This window comes from Lynx rufus, unplaced genomic scaffold (assembly GCF_022079265.1).
Source record: "Lynx rufus isolate CCGP_SWC_20201006 ecotype Redwood Valley unplaced genomic scaffold, mLynRuf1.p SCAF_9, whole genome shotgun sequence".
Taxonomy (NCBI): Eukaryota; Metazoa; Chordata; class Mammalia; order Carnivora; family Felidae; genus Lynx; species Lynx rufus.
Window position 1 is genome coordinate 67,223,950 of NW_025814897.1, and position 11,556 is coordinate 67,235,505.

Here is an 11,556-nt window from a genome sequence, read left to right on the forward strand (position 1 = left end):
AACCTGATTCTAAATTTTATATGGAAATGCAAAGGAACTAGAGTAGCCAAAACTTTGACCAAGAAAAACAAAGTTGAGGGACTTACAATACTTGATTTCAAGACATTATAAGAAGGGCGCCTGGATGTCCGAGTTCATTGAGCCTCTGACTCTTGATTCAGCTCAGGTCTTGATCCCAGGGTCGTGAGATTGAGCCCCACATCCTTAAGATTCTCTCTCTCTCTCTCTCTCTCAAAAAAAAAAAAAAAAAAAAAAGACATTATAAGAGTTACAGTAATCAACACAGTGTGGTATTGATGTGAAGATAGATATAAATAGAGCAATGTAACAGAATTGAGAGCCCAGGGATAGACCTACACATACAGAGTCAATTGATTTTCAACAAATATGCCAAGGCAATTCAATGGGGAAAGGATAATATTTTCAAGAAATGGTGCTAGAACAATTGAATAGTTATGCCAAAAAAATGAAAAGAATTTCAATCCTTTCCTCATACCATATAAAAAATTAAAAAATGGATCATAAATCTAAATGTAAGAGCTAAAAGTATAAAACTCATAGATGAGAATATAAGAAAAAAAATACATTACCTTGGATTTGGCAAAAATTTTTTAAACATGGCACAAAAAGCATCTTAAAAGGGAAAAGAATTGATAAATTTTACCTTCTCAAAATTAAAACATTTTTTCAAAACATACTTAAGAAAGTAAAAAGGTAGGCCATAGACTGGGAGAAGCTGTTTGGAAAGCATATATTTAATAAAGGACTTCTAACTACAATATATAAAGAACTCTTACAACTCAGAAGACAAAGAACCTAATTTTTAAAACTGGGCCACAAATTTTTTAAAATTTTTTTAAACGTTTATTTTTTATTGAGAGACAGTGAGAGATAGAGCATGAGCATGGGAGGAGCAGAGAGAGAGGGAGACAGAATCTGAAGCAGGCTCCATGCCCTGAGCTGTCAGCACAGAGCCTCACGTGGGGCCTGAACCCACAAACTGCAAGACCATGACCTGAGCCAAAGTCAGATGCTTAACCAACTGAGCCACCCAGGCGCCCCTGGGCAACAAATTTAGATAGACACTTCACCAAAGAAGTTATATTGATGACAAAATAAATATATGAGAAGATGCTTAACATCATTAGACATTAGGGAAATGAAAATTAGAAGTACAATGAGGTATCACTGCACACCCTAGTCACAGAATGGCTAAAATTAAAAAGACTGATCATACAAATTATTGGCAAGGATATGGAACAATTGGAATTTTCATATAGTGCATTTTGGGAATATAAAATGATATAACTAATTTGGAAAACAATTTGGCCATTTCTTAAAAAGCTAAACATATACCTACCATATGATTCCCATTGCATTCCTAGGTATTTACCCACTAAGACTACGAATATTCATTGCAGCATTATTTGTGATAGGCCCAAACTAGAAACAACCCAAATGACCACCAGCAGGTGAAAGGAAAACAAATTGTGGTATATTCACACAATGGAATACTGCTTGACAATGAGAAGGAATGGACAACTGATAGACTCAACAACATGAATGAATCTCAGAATAATTATTCTGAGTGAAAGAAGCCAGACCAAAAAAGCAACACATACTGTATGATTCCTTTGATATAGAATTCTAGAAAATCCAAACTATAGTGATAAAAAGATCAGTGGTTGCGATCAGTGGGATGAAGAGGATGAAAAATGGGGACTGGACATTGGTGGGAAGGTGGTATCACAAAGGAGAAAACTTTTTGTAGTGATAGACATGTTATTTTTCTTGATTGTAGTGATGGTTTCACAGACGTATACTTGGTCAGAAGTTCTCAAATTGTCTATTTTTATCATGTGCAGTTTACTATATGCAAATTTTGCCTCAATAAAGTTGGGATGGAAAACATATTTATTTAAATTTTAGAAGGCTTTATATTACAGCCTAATCTGAGCCTGGGAGTCAGAAAATCAGTGCAAATTGCTTTCAATTTATAAAATTGAAGTGGTCCTTTTTTATACTTCATAGTGTAGTGAAGATTGCAACTATAGGAGAGACTACAAGATTAAAATATTTTAAAATTAATATTATTGACACCTCTAGATAATTTCTTTTAAGCACTACAGCTTTTTTCTTAACTTTCCACAAGTGTAATGATTAAAATATAAAACCATAAGACATTAATAAAGATCATCTTAAAAGCTGTAATAGAAGAGATTAGAAATTCTGAAATAGGAGTTATGAAGTTATTTTGTAGCAGGCAAAGGAAACCTTTATTTTTCTTATATAAAAAAAGGTGCAGGAAAATGTTTGTAGGAAACCACAAGTATAAATAGCAAGAGTTAAGGAAAGAGAAACTACTAAGTTAACCCTTTTATAAGAAGAAGAGTGGGGTGTGCCCAGGTGGCTCAGTCAGTTGAGCAACCAACTCTTAATTTCCGCTCAGGTCATGATCCCAGGGTCATGGTGATCGAATCCTGTGTGAGGCTCTGCGCTCAGCATGGACCTAAGCTGCGCTCAGCATGGACCTAAGCTGCGCTCAGTTTAGGATTCTGTCTCTCCTTCTGCCCCTCTTCCAGCTCTCATGCTCTCTCTCTCTCTAAAGGGGGAGGGGGAGGAGGAGGGCAAGGAGGAGGAGGAGAAGAATTGATCCTTTTGTAATGAATCTTATAATTTGTAATGCATATTCAGATTTTCATAGTTTAGGTAGGTATTTGCCCATCCAAATACAGAGGCTTCAATGAAATTGTAGTAAACACAGTCCTGTAGTGAAGACCAGGAAAATTTGAGAGACTTTTAAAACTTTTTTCTAAGAAAATATGTCCAATGCCTCCTGCTTTTTGTTAGGTCACTAAACATCTGTGATAGGACTGTGGGAATATATGAGGAAGGCTCTGAGTGGTTTTGGATTGTAAAAACTTTTAACTTCCTATATTAATCCATAAAATTATGAAGTTAAAAGAACTAATAAATCATTTGGTCCAACATTCTTCATTTATAGATAAGGAAACTGAGATCCAAAGATGACAAGGTCCTTCACCTAAGGACCACAGAGCAAGTTAACTAAACTGTGTTAGAATCCAGATATGCTGACCACCAGTCTAGTGCTTTTCCTCACAGTACATTACTGCTTTTAATTATATTAGTGTAGAATACAGAGGAACAACTGGCCACCTATAATTAAGATTAAAGCTTCATCATCTTCTAGAATGATGCATTTTGAGGTTTTTATGTCTTATTGATCCCTCCTTTCTGGCTGTTTCTTCTCAAGCTCTGTCCTCAGTTTTCTGCTTTTATTTTTGAACATTTGGGGAGCTCAGGCACTTGTAGCTTCAATTATCATCCATATTCAGATGATTTCCAAATCAACATTGCCAATTGTTATCTTTCATTAGTGTTCCAATCCTGTATTTCCGTATTTACATAGAATATCTCCCAGAGGGATGAAGGTACTACAGTGATGGGCTCCTGAATTCAACAATTTCCTTATCAAAGTAGCTTCAGTATTCCTTCTGGTCTCCCAAGCTAAATCATATGAAGAGATTTCTTTCTGTCTCCTAAAGCATTCTGTCATGGTATCCTATATTTTCTTTAAAATTTCTCTTTGCTTTATTTTTTTATTCTTTTTTTTTTTGAGTTCTTAGTGTTTGCCAAGTACCAAAAGTATTCTATATGTATTATCTCATGTAAGCCTCACAACAGTCCTAAAGATAGATATCAATATCATCTCAATTTTACAGAAGGGTAAACAGTCCTGGAGAGGTTAAATAAATTGCCCAAGGTTACATAATTCATAAATGGTAGAGCAGGGATTCAAATCCACTGTCTGATTTTAGAACCTCAAGTTTTAGCTACTGAGTTATATTTCTACTATTGGGCTTAACCCATTCTTGTCCATTCCATACTATCATCTCAATACAAATCCCTTGTCTCACAGATGAATTTGTATAACAACATCCTAGCCAATCAACTTATCTTGAAACATATTTATTCAATCCATCTTGTATCTTGCTGCCAGACCAACCAACTTAAAACATTATTAAGTCTATGCCATAAAGGTGCTGGTGCTCAGTATTAGGCCAGAACATATCAACAGAATGGACCCCAGTGTTTGAGAACTCATTTTAAATGGATGATTTTACAATCCCATTGCCCCAGAGATCTACCTGGATCCTGGGAAAAGTCATTTAATATACTACCTACCCCCATTGTTATGTCATTCCAAACCACCTCCCAACACTCTCCCCACAATCCTTCATTGCTATGTTCTATGATCACTGATCTTTGCAGTTCTTTACGACCCACTTTCCTTTGGCATACCTCTTCACTCACCTCATGCTAGCTTCCTCTCTGCCTTAGCTATGTCAGTTTGACCTCAGGAATTTCCATTCTCCTGCCAACAACTCCTCTGCCATTATCTGCCTTTCCTTCAAACAATTTCTACCTTACTGAAATCAAAGGAATCTGCTTCCATGACAACCTTTTTGGCTAGGAGACAGTTAACATTCTCTTCCCTAGCTGTCACATCCTTTCACATCAGTGTTTTAATACTATCAACCAGCCATCTCTCTTCTTTAAACTTTTCCATCTGGAAGTCTGTTTGTTGTTGTTGTTGTTGTTGTTGTTGTTGTTGTTGTTGTTGTTTTCTAAGCTAACTAGGCCTAATAACTGCAGATCAAAGAAATCATGTTTCTTCTTATGCAAATGCAAAACTAAAATCTTCCCATTATCATGTACAATGCAAGGAATGATCAAGCCAGGGGAAATGAAGTCAGAAAGTTCAAAAACAATATAGAGAATACTTGCTCCAGTCCTGGGAGCTATCCAACTTGGTCCTTTGGGTCCTTGTTACCACAGACAGACCAATGTGAGATGACACAGTTTACTCCCAGAGAGCAATCCCAGGTCAGTTTGTCACTCTGCTACATGGAAAACAAGGACTAGAAACAGCCAGTTCATAATTATATTTCCCAGATTATCTAAAATATGTCCTTTACAGATAGTAAATTTGTACTAATTTGTTTTGAATTGGGATCCAAACAAGATCATCTCATTACATTTTGATTGTTATATTTGAAATTTCTTTTAATTGAGAGCAGTACTCCTCCCCTCCTTTCTTCGTACTATTAAATTGTATCAGAAACTGGGTGTATTGGGGTTCAACCAGAGAAACGGAACAAGTAGGAGATATATACTAAGAGATTTATTGCAAAGAATTGCAAATCTCAGTTGGGAGAGCTGGTAAGACAAGTTAGAAATGCATAAGGTAAACTGTCAGGATGGGCAGAGTGGAACTTATGGGCATGAGCTGAAACTACTATGCCCAGGTAGAATTTCTTCTGGGCAGCCTCAGTTCTTGCTCTTAAATTGTTTCAACTGATTGAATCAGACTCTTCAAGATTATCTAGGATAATCTCTTTTACTTAAAGTCAATTGATTATGGACTTAATTACTATACAAAATACCTTCACAGCAACACTTAGTTTAGTGTTTGATTGAATAATTAGGGACTAAAAGTCTAGCTATATTGACATACAAAGACTATCACATTGGGTCAATTGTGTAGATTATTCCTACATTCTGGATTTATCTGTTTTCTTCCTTGTAGTGTCATTTATTTTGTTTTCTTTCCATATTTTCTATAAATACAGTTTGGCTTTAGAGAGATTCAGCCTCCATCAGACTGTTCTGGCAAGAAAATAGTTGGTGCTGTGTGCTTCATGTTACATCAGGAAGTCCACAATATCTGCTTGTCCACTTTTAGACTGATCATTGGGGTTTTCATCAATAGTTTATCTAATGATTTTATCTATTAGGATGGTAGTCTGAATCCAGTTTATTACGGATTAAAAAATGATGATTATTTATTAGTATGTTTCTGTAAAAAAAACCTTTTTCTTATGAACTGGGGCTACCTCGAAATACTGTTCATACAGGAAAGGCAAGAAAAATGTCAAATTCTTTCCTTTTAAGGAGTTGGTACCTAGTTACTTGCAATCATGTCCAACGTGTAGAATATAAAATTTTTAGTATAACTACAAATTTATGGGTTTTATATACTTGATCAGTTGCATTTAGTATTTCTTTTGTTGTTTAGTCCCATCTTTGGCCAATGGTAAGCACCTCATATTGTCTTTTTGACAAGACAACTTTCTTGCATCCTGGTCTCTCCCTGGCTTATCTTCTTTAATTCCGGCTTCAGATCTGGAACCAGCTATCCCTCCAAGGAGTTCTGGATCCTTTCAATGGGGAATGGTATTTTAGAGACGACAATCTGGTTGCTAGATGTATTCATAGCTATTGGATTATGATTATTTCTAGTCCTTTTTGGAGGACAGAGCTAGGGAGTATGTATGTTTGAAAAGAAAATAACAATTTAGAGTTTGTACTGATATTCCTAATTTAAATTTAATATTACAAGACTTTAAATATAACACTATTTTAATAGTTGTCTCTCTTTAATCTTACATTGAAAATCATATTACCTAATTAAGTAATTATTTATATTATAAAATATAGAAAATAGATACAAAATAAAAATCCCAATATACTGACTGGTTACTGAATGACTTTACATGTTCTTACTGTTCTATTTGTCTTTAGACTATGTATCACTAGTGATGCAGAGTCAAAATAGCTGTGTTCTAGTCCCTTGAAATAATTCTCCTTTTTCTAGTAGTTCCTCAGTTTGTTTTATTACTTTTAGAAATTTCTTTTTAATTTCACTTTTGAAATGTAAAATTTTTCTACGTTTCCCAAGTTGGAATTATATAATAAGGCATATTTGGAGAAGTGTCATGCCCATTCCCAGTCCTCTACCCTGTTACCTCTTTACTCCTACTTTTAAACATTTTTGTATTTTTTCCAGGATTTTTGCAAATATAAGCAAATACATACACAAACATAAATAAAAGTAGAAACGTGTTTGTGTTTTCTACCCCATTATTACACAATGTATAGTGTTCTGTAACTCCTTTTTTTTTCACTTAATAATATATCCTGAAGATCATTTCATATTAGAGTAATTAAAAAATAGAGATTTACTTCATTTTTGGATAACTACATAGAATTCAAACATGGCTTTATCATAATTTCTTTAACCAGACCCCTTTTGATGGACATTTGGGTTGTTGTTATCCACAGAATTCAACAGTCAATGATCTTTTATGTAAGTAATTTCACTTTTTTTTGTTGTTTTAACCAGGTATTACCTAAGTTCTCTCTATGGGAAGAATTCTCAGCAGGAATATATGAGGGTGCTCATTACTCTGCACCTGGATCAGAAGAATATTCTGTCACATTTTTGAATTTGTGCCAACCTGATAGAAGTGGTGTAGCAAGGATAATTTTCATGGTTTCTTATTATGAGTAGTAGTCATTTAAGAGCCATTTTCAATTTTGTTGTGAATAGTCCATTCTTATCTTTTGTCCGTTTTTCCCACATTTTAGGTATATGGTGTCATATTTTACATCTTTTTATTTTACAAATCCCTTGACTGATTTTTACAGAAATACTTATTTTTACTGCTTTTGTGTTTTTTACTTTTCATACTCTCACTTATGGTCTTTCCTTTGCACTCAGAGTCCTCTTTAATTAATTTCTTATAGGGCTGGCTTAGTGGTCATGAACTCCTTTAGCTTTTGTTTATCTAGGAAACTCTTTATTTCTCCTTCTATTTTGAATGATAGCTTTGCTGGATAGAGTATTCTTGGCTGCACTTTTCCCCCTTTCAGCACTTGGAATATATCATGCCAGTCCCTTCTGACCTTCAAAGTTTCTGCTGAAAAATCTGCTGATAGCCTTATAGGGGTTTCCCCTTGCATGTAACTGTCTTCTTTTCTCTTGCTGCTTTTTAATAGATTATTTTCAAAAACCTACTAATGGAGAAAATGTAATATGATTTTAATATTTTGCTATGATACAGCACTTTTTTTCATGTTTATTTATTTTTGAGAGAGAAAGAGAGACCACATGTGTGCAGGAGGGGCAGAGAGAGAGGGAGACAGAGGATCTAAAGTGGGCTCCACGCTGACACAGGGAGCCCAATGTGGAGCTCAAACCCATGAACTGTGAGATCATGACCTGAGCTGAACTTGGATGCTTAACCAACTGAGCCACCCAGGCACCTCTATGATACAGCAGTTTATGCAGTTTTGTAACATCTAAGTCTTTGCTATTACAATTATTATTTATAATATTGACTTTTGCTGAAATTATTATCTTCATAGATAAAAGAATCTGTATATGGAGTATTCTATCAGATCTTTTTTTTGTTCATAGATATTTTACTTTTAATTGATTTTTATTTTTTTTTTGATCACAAAGAATGTCTTCAACTTAGCTGAAGACTAAACCCAAAGAAAATAACAACAACACAGTTGGAGTAGTAAAATTAAAACTCTGGAAATGTTTCAAAAGGATTCTAATTTCTAGAAAATGATAGTATTTGTTAGGCAGAATTCCAGATTGCCAAGAAAGCATCTTAGCCTTCAAAGACTAAAGTAAAAATCTAGAGACCAAGGAACCAAATTTTTGTCAATATTTATTGGCTATGTGGTTTCCTAGGGGCCCTCAACTTTCTTTGACTTGACCACAGTTCAAAACACACTGCAGTTTCCTTGTTAAAATAAATATTAATGTGAGATTGCTCACAATAGCAGTGAGTCAATAGCCAACTCAGAGAGTAAAGTTCAAACACAATAGCCTTTATTCATTCTTCTGGTTTGTTAACAACTGCATTCTATACTAAAAGTAGGACATCAAAATGAACAATATTTAGGTGGACAGGATCACTTGGTCCTATAGTGAATGATCTTAACACTTAGTATAGACAGCTGGATAAAGGTAAGACTTGGAACTTGTGAAATCCCAAAGAATATATGCATTCATTCATTCAACAACATTTACTGAAAGCCAACTAAGTATGTGCTAGGTTAGCATGTACTACACAAGTGCTAAAGATAAAAGGAAAAATAAAATATCGTATACAACTAACAATAGTACAAGGTAGTGATATATAAACAAATTGCAAAGAGAAGGAATGAGAAGGATTCATTAATGTGGGAGGTAGCCTTCTAAAATGGCTCCCTGCCTTTTGGTATTTATGCTCTTGCATAATTCCCTCCCCTTAAGTGTGGTCTGGACATAGTGATGCTTATAATGAATAGAATTATAGCAAAAGTAATAGGATGTCACATCCAAGATTTGGTCTAAAAGATTATTATTTCCATCTTGCTATTACCCTCTGTCTTTGGCTTTTTCTCTTGCTTGCTCTAATGAAGTAAATTGCCATTTTATGAGCTGCCCCAATGGATAGTTTCACATGGGAAGGTACTGAGGGCAAACTTTGGCCAATAGCAAACAAGGAACTAAATCTTGCCAACAACAGTATGAATGAACCTGGAAATGATACCTTTCTAATAGAGCCTTGAGATGAATACAACCCTGGCCAACACTTTGATTGCAACTCTGTGAAAGCCCTGAAGCAGAGGACCCCATTCCTGACCCACAGCAACACAAGATAATAAATATTGTTACAACCTAGTAAGTTTTGGGGTAATTTGTTATACAGCAACAAATAACTAATACAATTAGGAAGAAAATCAAGGGTAATGAGAATAGAAGGAATAGCATTTGTAGAGATGAGAGTGTATAGGATAGATTAAATTCTGGAATGGCAAATGATCTTTTGTGGTTATAGTGTGAAATATCATTTAAGAATGACTTAAGACAAGATTTGAGATGAGGATTGGAGGGCCAAATAGTAAAATGTGTTTAATGGCATTTGTATCAATCAGGGCTCCCTCAAGAGAAGCAGAAACCTCTCCAAATATTTTAAACAGAAAAAGTTTAATATGGGGAATTAGGTGCTTATGAAACCATTAGAAGTGCTTAAAACTAAGTCTGATCATTGCTATGACTATAATTGCCTCTCAACACCCAAGAAGCTAGGCTAGATTCTGGAACTTTGCTGCAGAAAAAACCAGTATTTCCATGATCATGCTTGCCTGTAGCAGTAGCTGAAGTAGCATAAAGTTCGTCTCTCCTTACTGCCTTCTAACTCATGTGGATATGCATTAATTGGTAGAACTTATTGGATTCCAGAAGTCCAGCTGTAGACAGTCTGGGAAAAGTAGTTTTCATTTTTCATCCTCTACAGTTTAAGAAAGCACACACTCAAAATGGATGCTGAATGCCAACTCACCATATCCACTTAGTATAGTAACGTGTTTGGACTTCCTTCTGGAAAAAAATGGTGAGTCCTCAAAGTGTGAGGAATGATATAATAAGCTCTGTATTAGAGAAAATACATTTATGTAGGAGAAAAGGATGGACTGTAGGTGTGACAGAGAGTTTGCTGAGATTGGAAACAGTGCAGTGGTATAGAAGAAAAATGATAAAGAGCTTGAACTCGGGTCTAGGAAATACCAAGGAGAGGTCAGAGGATGTGTAAGACAAAGTAAATTGAGTTCATTCCAATTCAGTTAATATTTAATGCCACCATTCAAACTCTATGTCCCTTAATTCATGTACCCTGAATGACACTTCTCTGGGGGCTGTATTTTCTGAATGTAACAATAGTACTCCAGGAACTGTACTTTCTTACTGTATTATCAAATCTAATAATTCTTTATTCTTTATTAAGCTTAGGTCTGTATGATTCAGGCTTAGAGTGGTGCTGAAGTGAAAGAAACACAGCACAACAACCAAAATTCACTTCAAAATAATACTGTTTTATTTATTTTTACATTTCTCAAAAACTATGACCATACATATGCCACAGCAAACTTGGTAAAACATTTCCTTCCAATCCTATTGACTTCCATCACAGCCTCCAAGTACTCTGGGGCATCTCCTCCCATAAATCCCCTAACTCTCTCTTGACACCTAACCCCCTGCAATTTTTTTCTTTTCCTCATTCCCCTTCCATCACTGCCTCCTTCTCATTCCTTGATTGTATAGGTTGACTTAGACTCTCTCCAGCAAAGTAAACCCTTCTGGTTTGGGGTTTATTTTGAGGAAAATTAGACTGGCAATTAGAGAAGTAAAGTTTGCATAGTAATGTTTGTCCTGCCACAGTTTTCACTGTCAACTATTAGGTATATTTCTTTGATTTTATTTCCAAACCAATTTCTCCTTATTCCCTCCCAAGACACTTGCATGTTAATGGCTTAAAAATCCTGATCTTTAGTCCTACCTTTCCCCCATAGCTAAAAATTTACCTGCTTTATAGATACTTCCACTCACATATTGTTTCCATACCAGAAACACCACATACTCAAGCCAAACTCATTATCTTCTATCTCAAATATGCTTAATTTTTCTTTGTACCCTAACTTGGCTAGTGAAAGAACCATTCATGTAGTTGCCCAAGTTGAAAATTTCACTGTCCTTGTTGAGTTACTTTCATATCTCATCAATTAGCCACTATTTCTGATTTTAGTCTCAGATATCTCTCTGGAATCCATTTTTTGTCCTATCTGCACTGCCAGAGTCCAAGCCCTTATCATTTTGTACTGGTACTCTTTGTCTTACTGTCTCTAATCCCTCTT